The sequence below is a fragment of the Protopterus annectens genome, chromosome 14.part0, assembly GCF_019279795.1.
Source record: "Protopterus annectens isolate FY-2018-M chromosome 14.part0, PAN1.0, whole genome shotgun sequence".
NCBI lineage: Eukaryota > Metazoa > Chordata > Ceratodontiformes > Protopteridae > Protopterus > Protopterus annectens.
Genome location: NC_056748.1, coordinates 771,854,824 through 771,872,425, shown reverse-complemented (window position 1 = coordinate 771,872,425; position 17,602 = coordinate 771,854,824). Strand labels below are relative to the sequence as shown.

General features: G+C 43.9%; 1 protein-coding gene across 5 annotated transcripts in view; it reads right to left on the bottom strand.

Annotated features, from left to right (window-relative positions):
* The window catches only part of NCOA4 (nuclear receptor coactivator 4), a 248,031-nt gene that overhangs the window by 123,759 nt on the left and 106,670 nt on the right, over positions 1 to 17,602 (bottom strand). The gene's annotated exons all lie outside the window — the stretch shown is intronic.

Sequence of the window (17,602 nt, the reverse complement as noted above, 5' to 3'; positions counted from 1 at the left end):
GCTCGTTATGCTGGCATATGTTACACATCCACTGCCCCACTTCTCCTGGCATACCTTGCAATACCTCACATTGTTACACCATATTTACTTGACACCAGTGCGTCTTGCTTACTCGGCTGCTGGGGAAAAGAACAGGCTAAAAGCCAACTGTCCAAGTAAGAAAAGATTTGGAAACAGCCGTCTGTTACTACTGCAAGGCACTACAAGTCCCTTGGGCGTGAATAAAGATCAAATGGTTGAAATGAAAACTAATGATATCACTTGCCTTGAGCCATAGAATTTTTTAGTACCTATAAAAAAGTACATCTAAATTCCTCCGACTTACAAAGGAAACTATCTGAAAACATCTTGCAAAACAGTTGTTTTGGAACACTCAAGAGGATGGAACCACTAAATGTGACTCCTCCTCAGTGCACATTTTGAGGTGTGGGGTCTGCAATATTTTAACTTTTTGTGACAAAGAAATAAAGAAAAGGTTCTCCCAGCTGTATTAAAAACACATCCTTTATCATTAGTACTAAAGAGAGCCCACTTACCAATAGGCTTCGAAATATTAACCAGACACTTCTCTGCCGAGAAAATTAGTTCCCCCAACTGAGAAGCAGCAATTCAGCACAACTGCGGTTCCACAGAAGACCATTACCTTCCTCCATCTGGCAATATCTCAAATTAGTGACTACAGTAAGGCCCGGAGTACTTGCTTTCACACTATGTGAATGGTGAAAATAAGCCACCAAAAGTACTTCCATCATTTCTTAAAACAGGTTCTCAAAAAGAGGGTCAGTGAAATATACAAGACACAAACCTTAAAGTCTTCTTCAAAATCAGCTAGGCAGGCAGCAGTATACTTACTGTGATAAATGCTGATGGCATACAATCATGCACACACACACACACACACACACACACACACACACACACACACACACACACACACACACACACACACACACACACACACACACACACACACACACACACACACACACACACACACACACACACACACACACACACACACACACACATCCTCTCTTCCTATGAACTCCTAGGAAAGGATAACAATTAAAAGAACCAAACAAAGTAGAAAGCACAGTTATGAAATACCTTACTGTAGCAGTACGTTAGAAATACTACAATAGTGATCAGACAACTGGGTATCCTGCCAAGAACAGCATATCAAAGACTAGGCGCTTTCATCTTGTACCATACATCTCTGCCATACGACCCAAGTCCAAAGGTGCTAGGAGGTATAAAAGGGACTTACAGGGACAAACTGCATCAGGATTTTATTGCCATAGTGCAGAATTAGGCATTTACAAAAATTACATGTCAAATAAAGTGGGGGATGCAACTGCCTACTTCAGCCAACAACAAAGGCAGAGGAGGATGGGATGCAATACTGCAACAGTGATCAGACAAGACATCTACTGTTATGTTGAGTTCTTACACACCTGTACTATGTACTACTATTTTCTTTCTTGGATCAATGTTGCAGCATTACTAACTGGAAAATTCCAAAAGCAATCTAAATGGAGTGGAATATAGTGATGCACAGCTAGCTTCTAGAATTCCTTGAAGGATCGATCTAGCAAAACCCACTTACCCTAGAGAAAACAAAATCGTATAATGTTTTACGGTGTGATTGAAAGACCAAGCAGTTACTTCTAGGGTGGTTTCAGAATCTAGACCTTTGAAGAAGGCACCACAGGATGCAACTGCTTTCATGGAATGGGCAGTAACCAGACCACGGAGTAGGTTTTTTTTTTTTTTTTTTTTTTTTTATGGAAAACTGGATTTCCAATGTTTAGAAACTGGAAGGTCTAGTGTCTTGTTCTGAAAGGAGACAGCTGAACAGACATTCTAATGTCCTTGGTTTTAATCTAGGTACATTTTTAGTTGCCTATGAACAACCAAGGAGTGCCAAGGTCTCCTTTGAGATTGGAAACCGGTAGGAAGGTTGATCAGCTGATTCAAGAAAACTTCAGTGACCACCTAAGGCATAAAGTAAGGGTTGCTACTAAGGGTTATCATATCCTTTTGGAAGATGAGGAAATGTGGAGAGACCTTTAATGTCTACAGCTCTGATTACCCTTCTTTGCTGAAGTCAGTGCTACAAGCACAACAGTCTTCCAAAGTGCAGAATTTAGCAAAGAGAAAGAAGTAGGTTCAAAAGGAACAAGGGTGAGTGTTTTCCTAAAACAGTTTAGAGCCTAAAGAGGTTGGACAGCTGCTCTTGGTGGTTTAATATGTAGGATGCCTTTCAAAGTGGTGCATCTAAGGGCAGACTGACAAATGGCTGACAAATGTGCTTTCGTAGAAGAAAATGACAATCCGGAATTGAACAGCTCACACAAATAAGGCAGAATGTCAGGGATACCTCTGTTTGATAATGGTCCTGTTTTCTTGTAGCACCAAAATGAAAAGCTCTTCCACTTGGAAACAAGATCTTTTTGTAGTAGTTTTCTAGCCTTCTATAAAAAAAAGTTAGTCACATACGTCTTCTAGTAATAGGTGCCTGAATGGAATTAAAATCCCATCATCCAAACAATTAAGCTTAGATCCTGCAGATTTGGATAAATTAGACGGCCCTTTTGTTGAGCGAGCAAGTCCATCCTGTGAGGCAGCTTGTGATGTTTGCACCCCCCCTATCTTTTCACCTAACCAGGGGCAACCAATGACATCTGGATCAAAAGTGAGTCACCAGCAAGATTTTGGGCCTGCCCTACTAGACTTTGAAAAGAACTTTGGGAATCAGAGGAAAGGGGGATGCATAAAATAATTTCCCCTTTCACAAGAAGAGCATGGCATTAGTCTTCCACGCTTCTTGACATGGTATCCTGGAATACAGTAACCTGAGCTGCCTTTGAGTGTGGGGAAAAAAAAGATTTTAGGAGCACCCCACTGATAAAAGGACTTTCTGGACACTACCCAACATCCACTTTTAACAGCCCACTCAGGATCTGCTCAAGCAATCTGCCACTAATGTACACTACCTGAACGGCAATACGCCAAACAACCATGGCTAAAGTGTAGAGATGATAGGTCTTTGTGCCCTCCCCATCTGTTTATATACCACTTGACTAAGGTGCTTGTCAATGTAGATTTGGTGGAGTCTAAAAGGTGGATGAAGGACTGAAGTGCTAGGATGACGGCCTTCACTTCTTTGACATTTATGTGGCCCTTACTGTCTCTGACTGACCAAACACCCTGCACCGTATTCTTGGAACATTCTCCTTGCTAGACTGGATGCATTTGTGTATAGCTTCTGACACATGGGTTAGGGACCAGAAGGGGAAATCCTAGATTGAGTATAACAGGCTGATGACCCACAACAGTCCTTCTTGATGAAGGGCAAAAGGAATTCGGAAGTCTAAAGAGTGGCAATGTGGAGTCCAAACTGCTTGAGATACCACTGAATCTTCCTCATGTGGATTCTGGCAAATGGTATCATAGGAACTTGTCAATGCTATCACAATCTCTTTCAGAGGTCAGGATCAAAGGGTAGAACAGACTGAAGATACTCTGACAGGAACTGAACTTTAACTGGAAAAAGGAAACCCATCAGACTGAGTATAGAGTGTGCATCTCAGGAAAACCAAATCCTGGGAAAGGGTCAGACTTTGACGTTTGAAGTGAATACCACAAAGTGGAGGAGGTGCACTGTGAAGTGGAAGTCCTTCAGCATAATTTCCCCTTAAAAGGAGCCTTAAGATCATACAAACAAAAGGAAAAAGTCTGCAAAAGGTGACAACAGGAGAAATGTATTTTGTGACTTCCTCTACGGCAGTGGAAAGATGAAAGGATAAAAGCAGAAAACTGACAAGTGAAATAATTAGAGAGAATCATTAGAATTTCTTGCAGTATGGATATATGTGAAAATTAAGGTAAGCATCCTTTAAATCCAATGTTACCAGATGAGCCTGATCTAATGTTAACCTGATGAGCCTGTGAAGTATCAATGGAATGAAACCTGGAATTTTTAAAAAGGGTATGCAAATTGCCCTCCTTTCCGGGAGCCAGAAAAATTCTAGAATAAAAAATCCTTCCCTAACTGATGAGGAGGAACCCACACTACTGCTTCCTGAGAAGACAGGTGCCGTAAGAGAAGAGGATTAGAGAGACCTGGTTTTGAGGAGGCAGAAAAATCCTGAGCGATCTGGAGGAGTAATCCAAAAATGTTACCCCCCCCCCCCGATGACCGAAAGGAACAAGCTGTCGGTTACTTATTCCCAAAGTGGAACAGAAAGAGACGTTTTGGGAAAAGAGGAATGAAGACTGGCTGAGATGGGGAGGACAGCAAGGCAGGGAGGACAACCAGAATCTAGCTCGTCAAGAAAGGGATGGTTACAGCCCTTGGAATCTTTAACTGGATTACTTTTTTTTTTATTGCACCTTTAACTTGAGGGTTTTTGCTCTTTCTGAAAAAAAAAAAAAAAAAAAAAAAAAAGAGAGACAGGCCAGCTTAAAAAACAGTTCCTCAAACTTTGGCAAAGTAGATGGGAAGATTTGAAATATTACATAATCTTATCAAGGTCTTGAAAAATGTTTGAGAGATCTGGAGAAGCAGATCCAGAAAGCTTATGGCATGAAAGGTTAAGGTGGCAGAATTATATATTTCTCTGCTATATTTATTAAAGGCTATATTACAATTATTTTCAGGACAGACACTGCTAAAAAGCCTACACCAGATTCAGAATACTCATTCACTGATTAGGAATCTCTAGGACTCAGGAAGAGCAGAAACAGTAGGAAGAAAGTACAGTTGTGTACACTTACCATAAATGTAGATGTTAGAGTGTATTCACTGTTGCAGTCCAGGTTACTGACCTGCCTTCCCCCTTTTTTCTTTTGGATCTCATCTTTCCTTCTCTGATTTATACTACCTGTATGGTGTATTTGCTTATAGATGAAGGTAAAATTTATGTTGTGTATTTCTGTATATATTCAGAAATACACCAACATAAATTTTACCTTCATCTATAAGCAAATACACCACACAGGTAGTATAAATCAGAGAAGGAAAGATGAGATCCAAAAGAAAAAAGGGGGAAGGCGGGTGGGTAACCTGGAGTGAAACAGTGAATACACTCGAACATCTACATTTATGGTAAGTGTACACAACTGTACTATGTTCTTCGTGTTTCACTGTTGCAGTCATTAATTTGGGGAGAGTCCCAAAGATATGGTTGGAAGGCTGGAACTAGACAGCAGTAGGAGCGGCTATGAGGCCCTGCAGAACTGCAGTGGCAAAGCCTGCCCTGGATTTAGAGTACAGTGGCAGATAATGCTTTGTAAAGGTGTGCACTGAACTCCCAAGTAGCCGCCTCTAAAACGTCTGTGGTTGGTACTCCCCTGAGAAAGGCTGCTGAGGTGGCTGCAGCTCTGGTGGAAAGAGGCCTAATGCCTTTAGGCACTGGCTTGTCATGGTGTAAGTGGCAAAAATGAATGCAGTGGCCTAACCACTTAGAAATAGTCTGCTTTGAGATGGGCTTTCCTTGTGATCCTGCAGCATATGCTACTAGTAATTGTTCTGTCTTCCTGAAAGCTTTGGTTCTATCCAAGTAGAATCTAAGCTGTGTACGGCCAAAGAATGCAGAATTCTCTCCCCCTTGTTCTATGGATATGGGTAAAAGGGTGGCAGATGGATGGCTTGGTTACGAGCCACACTGGATACTACTACAGGCATAAATGTTGGGTTTGTCCTCAGGGAGACCATGCCTGGATGAAAAATTATGGCTGTGCCATGAGCACCTGTAGCTCTGAAACTCATCTTGCAGAAGTAATTGCTAAGAGCATAGCGGTTTTCAAAGAAAAAAACTTCATATCAGCAGTAGCAGCTGGCTCAAAAGGAGGCAGGGTGAGCTTTTCCAAGACATAGTTGTTGAGGTCCCATGCAGGTATTGGCAGTCTCCTTGGGGGGCCTTAAATTTTTGGCTCCTCTAAGGTACTGCCTTAATAAAGGGTGAGAAAAAAGTGGTGGCTCTGTATTGTAATGAGTCGAAACGGCAGAGGCATGAATTTTAATTGATGAAAAAGATGGGCCTTTGTCCAGCATCTCAGTTAAGTATTGCAAAATCTGAGGAATATTTGGTACCGCTGTATCAGTTCCTCGTGTCTGGTTCCAGGCACAGGAACTCTTCCATTTTCCAGCATAAGACTTTCTAGTACTAAGCCTTCTGGCTTCCAGAATGACATCAATCACAGCTTTACTGAGAGGCCTTTTTTTGTGCGACTACATTATCCGCCATGCTGCCAAGTTTAATGTCCTGAGTTGGCTGTGCGTGATCTGATTGTTTTGCTGGGACAGTAGTCGAGGTATCTGAAGTAAGGTCCAAGCTGGGTATAGAGATATGCTTAGTATTGGATACCAGTACTAGCGTGGCCAGTCTGGGGCAATCAGTATCATCTTTGGCTTCTCCTGTCTGACCTTTAGGAGCACATTGGGGAGTAGAGGCAGTGGAGGAAAGGTGTCCACTTTCCATGCTGGTCTGTGACGAGTCCTTGTGCAGAATCTTTTTAGTTGGTAATTGAGAGGGGTTGCAAATAGATCTATGCCTGGGCATCCCCATTTCCTTGTTATGCTGAAGACTTGTGGATCCAGCTTCCACTCCTGAGGATCCATGAGGTTTCTGCTTAGTCTGCCAGAGTATTTTCCTTTCCTGGCAGGAATTGTGCCTGCAGATGTACTTGGTAAGTCAAAGCTGTCCCACAAGGTCATGGCTGGTCTGCAAAGGGGGTAAGAATGTGTGCCCCCCTGCTTGTTTATATACCACATGGCCGTGGTGTTGTCCATCAGTAGTTGACCCGGATGAAGTAGGTCCTTGAAGGCTGTCAGGGCATTTTGAATAGCTTGCATCTATTTTTGATTGATATGTAGATGCATTTGGTTTGAGGACCATGTGCCCTGAATGCATCTTGCTGCCATGTGGGCTCCCCAGGCATAGTCTGATGCATCCGTTGTTAGTGTTTGCCTGGCTAGAGGTAGTGTGAATGGCTGTCCCTTGTTCTGGTGACAAGCCTTTGCCCACCATCGAAACTCCTGTTGCAGGCAAGGAATGAGAGTAATGACTGTTTCCAGGCTGTGGCAATGTTGGGTCCAAACACTTTTTAGGTACCACTGAAGTTCTCATATGCAGTCTTGCATATGGAATTAGTATGATGCAGGATGCCATGAAGCCTAAAGCCTGCAAAATTTTTCTTGCAGATAACTGGGCCTTTGTTGCCAACATTTTGAAATAGGTAGTCAGTTGCCTTTGTTTGTTTGGCGTGAGATATGCCATCTGGACAGTTGTATTCAAGCTTGCACCCAGGAATGTTATCTCTTGTGAGGGCACTAATTTTGATTTCTTTTGTTGACTGTGTACCCTAGGCATGTTAGAAGTCTCTTCACAAACGCCAGATGTTGAAGAAAAATGTCCTTGTTCTCTGCTTGAATGAGACAGTCGTCCAAGTAAGGATACATTTGTATTCCTCTTTGTCTGCAGAATGCAATTACTGGTGCCAGGCACTTTGTAAAGACCCTGGGCGCAGTAGATAAGCCAAAGGGCAGTGCAAAGAATTGGTAATGCATTGAACCAGCCTTGAATCTTCTGTATCTTCTGCATGATTGTCTGACTGGAACATGCAGGTATGCCTCTTTTAGGTCTAAAGTCACAAGCCAAGCATTCTTGCCCAGCATGGCAGAAGCTGCTGCAAAGTCAACATTTTGAATTTTGGAATATCCAGGAAAGTGTTCAGAACAGATGGGTCCACTATCGGCCTCCAGGCCTTGTCCTTTCTGGGTACCAAGAACAGTCTTGAGTAAAATTCTTGTCCCTGCTCTTGCTCTGGTACTTGTTGAATGGACCCCATGTCCATGAGGGTTGAGACTTGTTTTTGTGCCTCTGCCCATTGATTTTTTGGCAGATCTGGCCAGCCGTTTGCCTTTGGCAGAGTATGGAAATGGAAATTGTAGCCTTGTGACACTACTTGCCCTGGGTTATGGTGTGCCAATTTTGAGCAAAAACTGCTAATTTTCCCCCCTAAGGGTGCTGCCAGAAGATAAGTGCTTGGTGAAGGCAGGGGGAAGTCATTGGGACTGTTTTCTGTACGTTTCTGATCTATCTTCTCCAGCTTTGGAGGTAGAAGCACCCCATTGCTTGGGCCTATAAGAACCTTGTGCCTGGGATCTGCCCCTAGGGCGTCTGGATCTGCCCTTTGAGGTCTGTTTGACACAGGAAAGGACAAATTTTTTGTAGACCAGTGTCTACTAAACCTAGGTGGCTGTACTTGTAAAAAAATCTTTGACCGTTTGCATAGATTTAACTTTGTCCTCCATTTTCTTTAACACCTCTTCTGGTGTTCTTCTGCCTTAATACAAAACAAAGTATCATGCTGTAAAGGTGCATCTAATAATTTAACTTTAACGTGATCAGGCAGATTTTGTTCCTTTAACCAAGCATGCCTCCTAATTACAGAACCCGTAACTGCGGCCCTGCAGTAGACCTCCAAAGAATCAAAACCACATTGCAAAGTACGTTTTCCAACTTGTTCTGCTGCATACAATAAATTCTGTATTTCCTTTTCTGCACATTCAGAATTTAACAGCATTTTCTGTTTAAGCAATCCCATGACATGTTGCTGACACTTAAGCATATGAAATTGACAGTTTAAGGCCCTTCTAGCCAAAGTTGCAGACAGCCTAGTATGAACCTATCTGCCCTAGAGCATTTATAAGCCTAGCCAGAGTGTGTTTGGCTTTCGCCACCCATTTGAAATTAATTTTGCTATGCCCTTTTTCGAGGTTAGTATACTGTGCCTCTGTCTAACAGTGACACAGAAGTGATACCTGGGGTAAACCTACGATCTCCCATCCACTCATCAAGATTCCTCTTTAAGAGAGGAAATGAGGGACTCTGCCCAACCTGGACTGGGATTTTATTCCAGAGTGAAGGGAGCCTCTGGATTATGAATCTGTCCCTCCAGCATATCCTATTTATTTCAGTGCTGAGGTTAAAGTCTCTCAAACGGGTAGCTCGATGGGATTTGGATTTTCTGAGGTGCAGCATGTCCATTAATTCCGGGTTGGACATGGCTTTATATGTCTGGCACAGATTGCCTCTGAGCAGGCGGTATGCCACTGAGTAGAGCTGGAGTTTCTTTAACCGGGCAGCATATGGCATCTGTTTGAGCCCTTTGATCCTCTTGGTGAGGTACTTTTGGGGTCTTTCCAGTTGCTGCAGGTGTCTGGTAAGGTACATCCCAAGTGGGGCATTGTACTCAATTATGGGCCTGATGAGGGATGAGTAGAGGCACGATGACCTCTCCTGATCTTGATGTGAATCCCTTCATAATTAGGTGGGCTATATAAAATGTTTTTCTAACCACTTTGGCCACGTGGTTGTCAAATGAGAGATTGCCATCAACTTGGGTCCCCAGGTCCCTAATTACTTCTTCTGTACTTAATGGATTACCACCTATGTGGTAATTTGTGGGCACTTTGTTTTTGCCAAAGGGGATGACTATACACTTTTTGGCGTTTAGCTTGAGGCCATGGCTCTGGCACCAGTTGTCTGTTTCCACGAGGCCCTTTTGGAGGATGCTTGTGTCGGCTGGAGAGTCGATTATGGCACCCAGTTTTCAGTCATCTGCGAACTTTGTCAGCCATAGTCCTTCCGTGTTGGCCTGTACCTCCGAGAAATATATATATAGATGTGTAAACCTTTTTCCCCCATCTATCCAGTGCCCTTGAATCTCTGTCAGATGGGGTTGGGTTTTTTGCAGTGGAAGCCTTAACTCACTTTGGACCCTGTGAAATAGTTTCTGGGTCAGCAGCAGGGTTTTTAAAAAGTTTGTGCGAGTCAGGAACCCTGTAATATTTGTCAAGCTAAACAAGAGCTGGGGGTAAGGAGTCAGGGGTCAGACTAGACTCCGAAAACACATTTACAATGTCTAACACTGGTGGAATGGCTAGAGGTCTATGCTGAGGTAGTAAAAGAAAATCCCTGAGCCCCTTTTTAAGATTCTGAAAAATCCTGGCTCTCCCAGTGGAAATGCTCCCTCATGATATGCAAGGTTTCCCCAAAGGAATAGTCCTCAGGAGGAGATGCTGAAGGTACAGATTCTTCAGCATCAGAATCCTCATAAAAGGGGGGGGGGGAATATTCCTGATCAGAAGAAATAGAAACCTGATCTGAAGATTCATAGTCAGTGTCTTGCCTAGGCCTCTCATCAGGAAGGGGATGGGAACCCCTGATAAAGGTAATAAAGTCTTTGGCCATTTTGAACATCTGTTTTTTGGGCATAGAAGCTGTCCACGTGGCTCTTGAGTTTGTTTCCTTGCTTTAGAAGGTGCTTTAGTCTTTGCCTTTGAAGTCGTTTTAATGTAAAGTTGTTTAGGTCTGAATACAACTCAGAAGCAGGTACCTGCTGCTCCAGACCCATTTGAGGGATTAGTGTCCGAGGTTCCAATACCTTGAGTATCCAGCGGCATGGCAGACTCCAAGTGGGAGTCGGCAGTGGCCTGCGACTCTAAAGTAGGGGGCATCAGGGGCTGCGAAAGCACCTCACTGAGAACTGGTGACCGGCTTAGGAGAAGCTTTGTCGTCGGTTTTGGGCCTCTGTTTTTCTCTATCCTTTTCTTTGCGTTTTTTGTAAACTCCGGTAGTCGGATGGCTATCAGACGACATTTCAGGATAATTAAACCGGCGTCCAAAAACGTTTAAAGCAAAATCATACCGATGCTTAATGCGTTGGTTAAATCGAGCACAAAACCAACAACCAGTAACGTGATCAGGGCCTAGGCAAGGAATACAGTAAGAATGAAAATCCTTATGAGGTATTTGCTTCCCACAAGAAATACAATTAACTTTTTCTGACATCGGTCTGGAGCAAGAAGAAAGTTTCCCCAATGGGGTACTTAGCTTTATTGAAGACTTCTGAGATTTTCATATTTGAGTTTCAGATCTGAAGTCGGCCGACCAGCACTTGCGAACTGCGTCTGCTTCGGGAACCACACTGCAAGAAAGTCTGAAGAAAATTGCGTTGGCTGCTTCTTTTATACCCCCAACGACCAGACGTCAGGGAAGGGGTGACAGCAGCCATCGTAGGACCCAAGACTTTGGAATTCAGGCCGGCTGAGGGCAACCTGCCAGCAGGATTACCCAAATGTAATGACTGCAACACTGAAGCACGAAGAACATCTATGGCAGCTTGTGTGTCATAATGGCTTTGAAAAGCCCTTGCTAGAAGTCATACCACTCTCTTGCAGGTCCTTAGAAGTCTATTGTGAAGAGGTACGTTCTTTTGCAGGGACATCATCTTGCACAAAACACAATGGTCAGAGTCCCAACGTACCAAAAAGAGGAAGGTACCCTACCCCTCCCCACGATGAGATTGAGACATACCCTCAAGTCCCTCAGACAACAACACAAAATCCCCCCTTCAGAAAGCAGATGTTACGTCAGTCAGCAAGGGCGTGAGAGAGGGCTGCACCATACTGGCCTGTGACAGGGTTAAAATAGAGGGAGCAACCATGGAACCTGGGTGGTCTGTTGACTTGAGGTGCATCTGTTAAACAACTTTTTTTGGCAAATGAAGGACATAGTACAGTTGTGTACACCTACCATAAATGTATGTATTCCTGCCGGCAGGCAGCCCGAGGTCAGCCAGAATTCCAAAGTCTGGGTCCGGCGTCGGCTGTACCAGCAAGTACCCTGACGTCAAAACGTAGAGGTATAAAGCTGACAGCCGACGTCATCTTCTCCAGCCTTTCTTGCCCCAGATGTCAGAAACCCCCAACAAAGAAACCAAAAGGTGTCCAAATAGAAACACAAATACACCACAAAGGGAATGGAAGAGAGACCAAGTGAAAAATAGAGGGGATTGGTGGGAGGGAAACACCGACTGCAACAGTGAAGACACTCTAACATCTACATTTATGGTAGGTGTACACAACTGTACTATGTTCTTCGTGTTTCACTGTTGCAGTCATAACTGTAGGGTAGAATCCCAAAGCTGTGAATGAGGGAGGAGGTTATGCAGAAGGGGCAGCTATATGGCCCTGCAAAACAGCAGAGGCAAAGGCTGCCCTAGACTTAGAATACAAAGGGAGATTATAGTGCTTAGAAAAAGTATGCACTGAACTCCAGGTGGCAGCTTCCAAAATGTCCTTGGTAGGAACTCCTCTGAGAAAAGCTGCTGAAGTGGCGGCTGCTCTAGTAGAATGACTTCTAACCATACCTGGAATCTGTTTCCCATGGTGAGAGTAACAAAACCTTATTCCATGAGCAATCCATTTGGAAATAGTTTGTTTAGAAATAGCCTTACCTAGAGAACTGGAGGCATAAGAGATGAGCAATTGATCAGACTTCCTGAAATCTTTAGTTTTGTCCAGGTAAAATCGTAGTTGTCTGTGCACGTCCAATGAATGCAAGATCCTTTCCCCTTTATTTAGAGGATTTGGGAAGAAGGTAGGAAGGTGAATAGCCTGATTTAGAGCCACTTTTGAAATCACCTTAGGCATAAATGTAGGATTGGTCCTCAGGGAAACTATCTTGGTGGAAGATGAGATATGGTTCCACAGCCATGAGAGCTTGTAACTCTGAAACCCTTCTAGCAGAAGTCAATGCTAATAAGATAGCTGTTTTCCAGGATAAGAACTTGATATCCGAAGCAGCAGCAGGCTCAAAAGGAGGCAAAGTAAGTTTCTCCAAGACATAATTAAGATCCCAAGCAGGAACAGGAGGAGTTCTGGGAGGTCTTAAATTTTTAGCTCCTCTCAAAAACTGTCTCACCAGCTGGTGAGAAAAAATGGGAGGATCAGTGTTGAAATGAGCTGAGATAGCAGAGGCATGGATTTTTATGGAGGAAAAAGAGAGGCCTTTAAGCAAAAGGTCTGAGAGGTAAAGTAAAATGGAAGAAATATCAGGCAAGAGAGGATCTGAACCTCGATCCTGCATCCAAATACAAAATCTTTTCCATTTAGAAGCATAAGATTTTCTAGTGCTAGGCCGCCTAGCTTCTAAAAGAACATCCAAAACTTGTTTGGGAAGAGAAGAAGGAATCAAAGGCCCTTGTCGAGCCTAGCTGCCAGACCTAGAGTCTTGATTTGAGAGTGCAGCATCTGACCCTGATGCTGGGACAGGAGAGAAGGTATCAGAGGTAGAATTCATGGAGGTTCCAAGAATAGGTGTTTCAAAGTTGGATACCAAAACTGCCTTGGCCAATTTGGAGCTATCAGAATGATAAACTTTGGTTTGTCCTGTTTTATTTTCAGTAACACCCGAGGCAGAAGAGGAAGAGGAGGGAAGGCATATCCTGAAAGATTCCTCCAGCTGAATGACAGGGCATCCACTTTCCACGCTGTTTTGTGGAAGGACCTGGTGCAAAAGAGAGGCAACTGATGCTTGAGATGGGATGCAGACAGATCTGAGGACAACCCCAAACTGCAGTAATCCTGCTGAACAAGTTGGGGTCCAGCATCCATTCGTGAGGATCCGACAAGTTTCTGCTTAGGCTGTCTGCTAAAAGATTCTGTTTTCCTGGAATGAATTGAGCTTGAAGATGCAGATTCAGATTTAGAGCTGTGTCCCATAAACTCATGGCTAGTCTGCAGAGGGGGTAAGAGTGAGAGCCCCCTTGCTTGTTTATGTACCACATGACTGTGGTGTTGTCTGTACGAACCAGAAGAGGCCCTGGATGCAAGAGATTCTGGAAGGCTAGAAGAGCATTTTGGACTGCCAACATTTCCTTCAAGTTGATGTGCCAGGGAAGATGCTTCTCTGTCCAAGAGCCTTGCTGGCAAATGTCTAGAAAATGAGCTCCCCAAGCATAATCCGAAGCGTCTGTGGTTATGATCTGAGAAGGTTGAGGCAGACGAAAAGGGTTTCCTTCGTTTAAAGCACAAGCCCTGGACCACCAAAGGAATTCTTTTTGGAGGCAGGGAATCAGTGGAATTGTTGTGTCCAGACTGTGGTAATGCTGTGACCATACACTCTTTCGGTACCATTGAAGTTCTCATATGAAGCCTTGCATTTGGAATCAACAGGATGCAAGAAGCCATGTAGCCCAATGCCTGCAGGAATTTCCTTGCAGTGAGCTGAGTTAAAGTAGCCAAGGTCTTGAAAATTGAGGCCAGTTGTAACTGTTTTTCTGGAGTGAGGAAGGCCCTTTGAGAGCTTGTGTTTAGAAGAGCTCCTAAAAAAATCATTTGCTGAGAGGGGATCAAATGTGACTTTTTTGTGTTCACTGAAAATCCCAGAAGGAGTAGACGTTGAACAAACTGCAGGTGTTGAAGAAGATGATCCTTGCTGTCTGCCTGAATAAGGCAGTCGTCCAGATAGGGGTAAATTTGAATCCCTTGGAGTCTGCAATAAGCTACTACTGGAGCCAGGCATTTGGTAAAGACTCTGGGCGCAGTAGATAAGCCAAAGGGCAGTACAGAGAATTGAAAATGCCTCAAACCTGCCTTGAATCTTAGGTATTTTCTGCGTTCCTGCCTGATAAAGGAGCCTACTTGCACATCCCAAAGTCCAATGTCACATCGGAAGTTGTTGTAGAGTAAGCATCTTGAATTTTGGAATTTCCAGATAGGTGTTCAATACTGAAAGGTCCAGAATAGGTCTCCATGAGTTTTGTTTTCTTGGGACCAGAAATAGTCTTGAGTAAAAACCTTTTCCCATTTCTGAAAGTGGAACAGGTTCTATAGCTCTCATGGCCAATAAAGCGTCCACTTGATTTAAGGCCTCTGACCATTGATGTTTTGGCAGATCTGGCCAACCGAAAGACCTTGGTAGAGTATGAAAGTGGAACTTGTAACCTCTTAAAATCACGTCTAAGACCCATTTGTCTTGGGTAATGTGTCCAATTTTGGTAGAAAAGAGAAAGTTTTCCTCCGAGAGGGGCTTCCAGGCAAGGAGGACCTGTAGCCCAACAGAGGGAGTCATTGGGTTTGCTTCCTTTGTGATTGAGATCTGTCTTCTCCCCTTCTAGGGGATGAAGCAGACCATTGTCTGGACCTGTAAAAGGCCTGAGCCCGACCTCAGGAGCGTCTATATCTTCCCCTTTGAGGCCTGTCAGACATGGGAAAAGACCAATTTTTGGAGGGCCAATTTCTAGAAAATCTAGGAGGCTGAACTTGTAAGAAATCTTTAACAGTCTGCATAGATTTCGCTTTATCTTCCATCTTTTTAATAACCTCCTCAGCCTTAGACCCAAACAAAACATCATGCTGAACAGGAGCATCCAACAATTTAGCCTTAACCTGCTCAGGTAAATTCTGTTCTCGAAGCCAAGCATGTCTCCTGATAACAGTACCAGAGGCTGCGGCCCTGCAAGAAGCCTCTAAGGCATCAAAACCACAATGTAAACTATGCTTGCCAACTTGTTCAGTTGCATGCAATACATCCTGTAATTCCTTATCCTCTGCACATGCAGGAAAAGTAGAAAGTCTTTGCTTTAAAACAGACAAAAGAAATTGCTGATACTTGAACATATGAAACTGGCAATTTAAAGCCCTAATAGAAAGAGTAGCAGAAGTATACACCTTTTTACCCCATCTGTCCAAGGCACGAGAATCCTTTTCAGAGGGAATAGGATTCTTAGATGAAGCGGTCTTAGCAGCCTTAGAACCCTGAGAAATAATTTCAGGATCTGCAGAAGGGTTCTTATACAAAAATTGATGGGAATCAGGGACCCTGTAAAATCTATCCGGCTTAGAAGGAGCAGGCGGAAAGGAATCAGGATTCAGGTTAGCTTCAGAGAAAGCATCATCCACAATATCAAGAACAGGAGGAATAGCCAAAGGCCTGTGTTGAGGGAGAAGGAGAAACTCGCTAAGTCTCTTCTTAGTAGCAGAATAATCCTGACCTTCCCAATGGAAATGCTCTCTCATCTCATGCAAAGTCTCCCCAAAAAAAAAACTTCAGGGGGAGAGGCAGAGGGAATAGAATCCTCTGCATCAGAATCCTCATAGGGAGGAAAACAGTAATCCTGGTCAGAGGAAGAGACTGAAGACACAGAAGCCTGATCAGAGGAATCCAAAGGAATATCCTGCCTAGGCCTTTTTTCGGGAGGAGGATGAGAGCCTCTAATCATAGTAAGCAAATCTTCAGCCATTTTTAATAATTGCTTCTGGGTCTTGGGAGCTGAATCCGAAGAAGCTTGAGAAGAAACCCTTGGCTTAACAGGGGTCTTTGACTTTGCCTTTTTAGTAATAGTGATATGAGAAGGCCTGAAACCCCCCTCAGAAGCCAGTACCTGCACAGCGGTTCCGGACCCATCTGAAGGAGCGACGTCCGAAGGTCCTGCAGCAGCTAAAGTACTAGGCCTAGTTGGCTCCCCATGGGAGTCCGTGTCGGCCATCGGTTCCGAAGTGGCTGACGACAGGGGCTGCAAAAGCGCCTCACTGATGACAGCCGAACCTGAAGCTGGCTCCGGCTGTAAAGTATCCTGTTTGGACCTCGGAGGCCTATCCTTGTCCTTGCGTTTCTTGTGAATTCCGGTTGTCGGTAAAGTATCCGACGACATCCTATAATTGAACCGTCTACCGAAATAATTCAAGGCCCAATCGTACCTACGCTTAATTGTGCGAGAAAACCTGGCACAAAACCGTCAGCAAGAAACATCGTGATCAGGGCCCAAGCAAGGGAGAGAGTAAGAGTGGAAATCTTTATGAGGTATTTGTTTTCCACACAATATACAATTATTAACTTTTTCTGACATCGGAGGAGCAAGAAAAAAGTTTCCCCAATGGGGTACTTAGCTTGAGAAGAGAAGACGACTTCGGACCGACGACAATCAAAGTACGTTGTCCGGAATCCGCCAACCAACAACTTGCGAGCTGCTTTCCACCGCACGGCAAGAAAGACTGAAGAAGATGGCGTTGGCTGTCAGCTTTATACCTCTACGTTCTGACGTCAGGGTACTTGCTGGTACAGCCGACGCCGGACCCAGACTTTGGAATTCTGGCTGACCTCGGGCTGCCTGCCGGCAGGAATACCCTTACAGTTATGACTGCAACAGTGAAACACGAAGAACATCATAGCAAAAGCCTCAGAAGCCATCTTATCTTGCAAAGCTCCTAGAGTCCAATTCTTCAAATACATTTTCAAAGATGAAAACCTACTATGTAGGGACTTGGGGGACAAATGACTAGCTCAAGTAAAATAAATAGAGTGAATGTCCCTGTAAGGAATTTGCCTTGCCTATCACTATAATTTTCCCATCTGGTTACAAACAAAATTTCTAGTCACAAATAGAAAAAAGGAAGGGTCTCCCCAATGGATACACTTGCCTGCCAAAAGCAAAGGAAATGACATGACTGTGTGTCTGCCAAACTGAAACTAATGTGAGAGTTTAGTGTATGGGCTGGTGGCAAGAGAATTGAGGTAATTTGGCACCCATACCTCTTATATACCTCCTAGCACCTTCACAAATCAGACATTCAGCATGAGAGGAAGGCACCCAGGCTTCAGTATACGGGCCAGACATTATGGCTATCCTTGGCAGGATACCGAACTGTTAGCTCTACTGCAAATGTAATCCCCAGGACATCTGAAGTTTTCTGCAGCTACGTTAGTGTTATTTCCAAAAAGAGTGGGAAACTATTAGATCCACAATG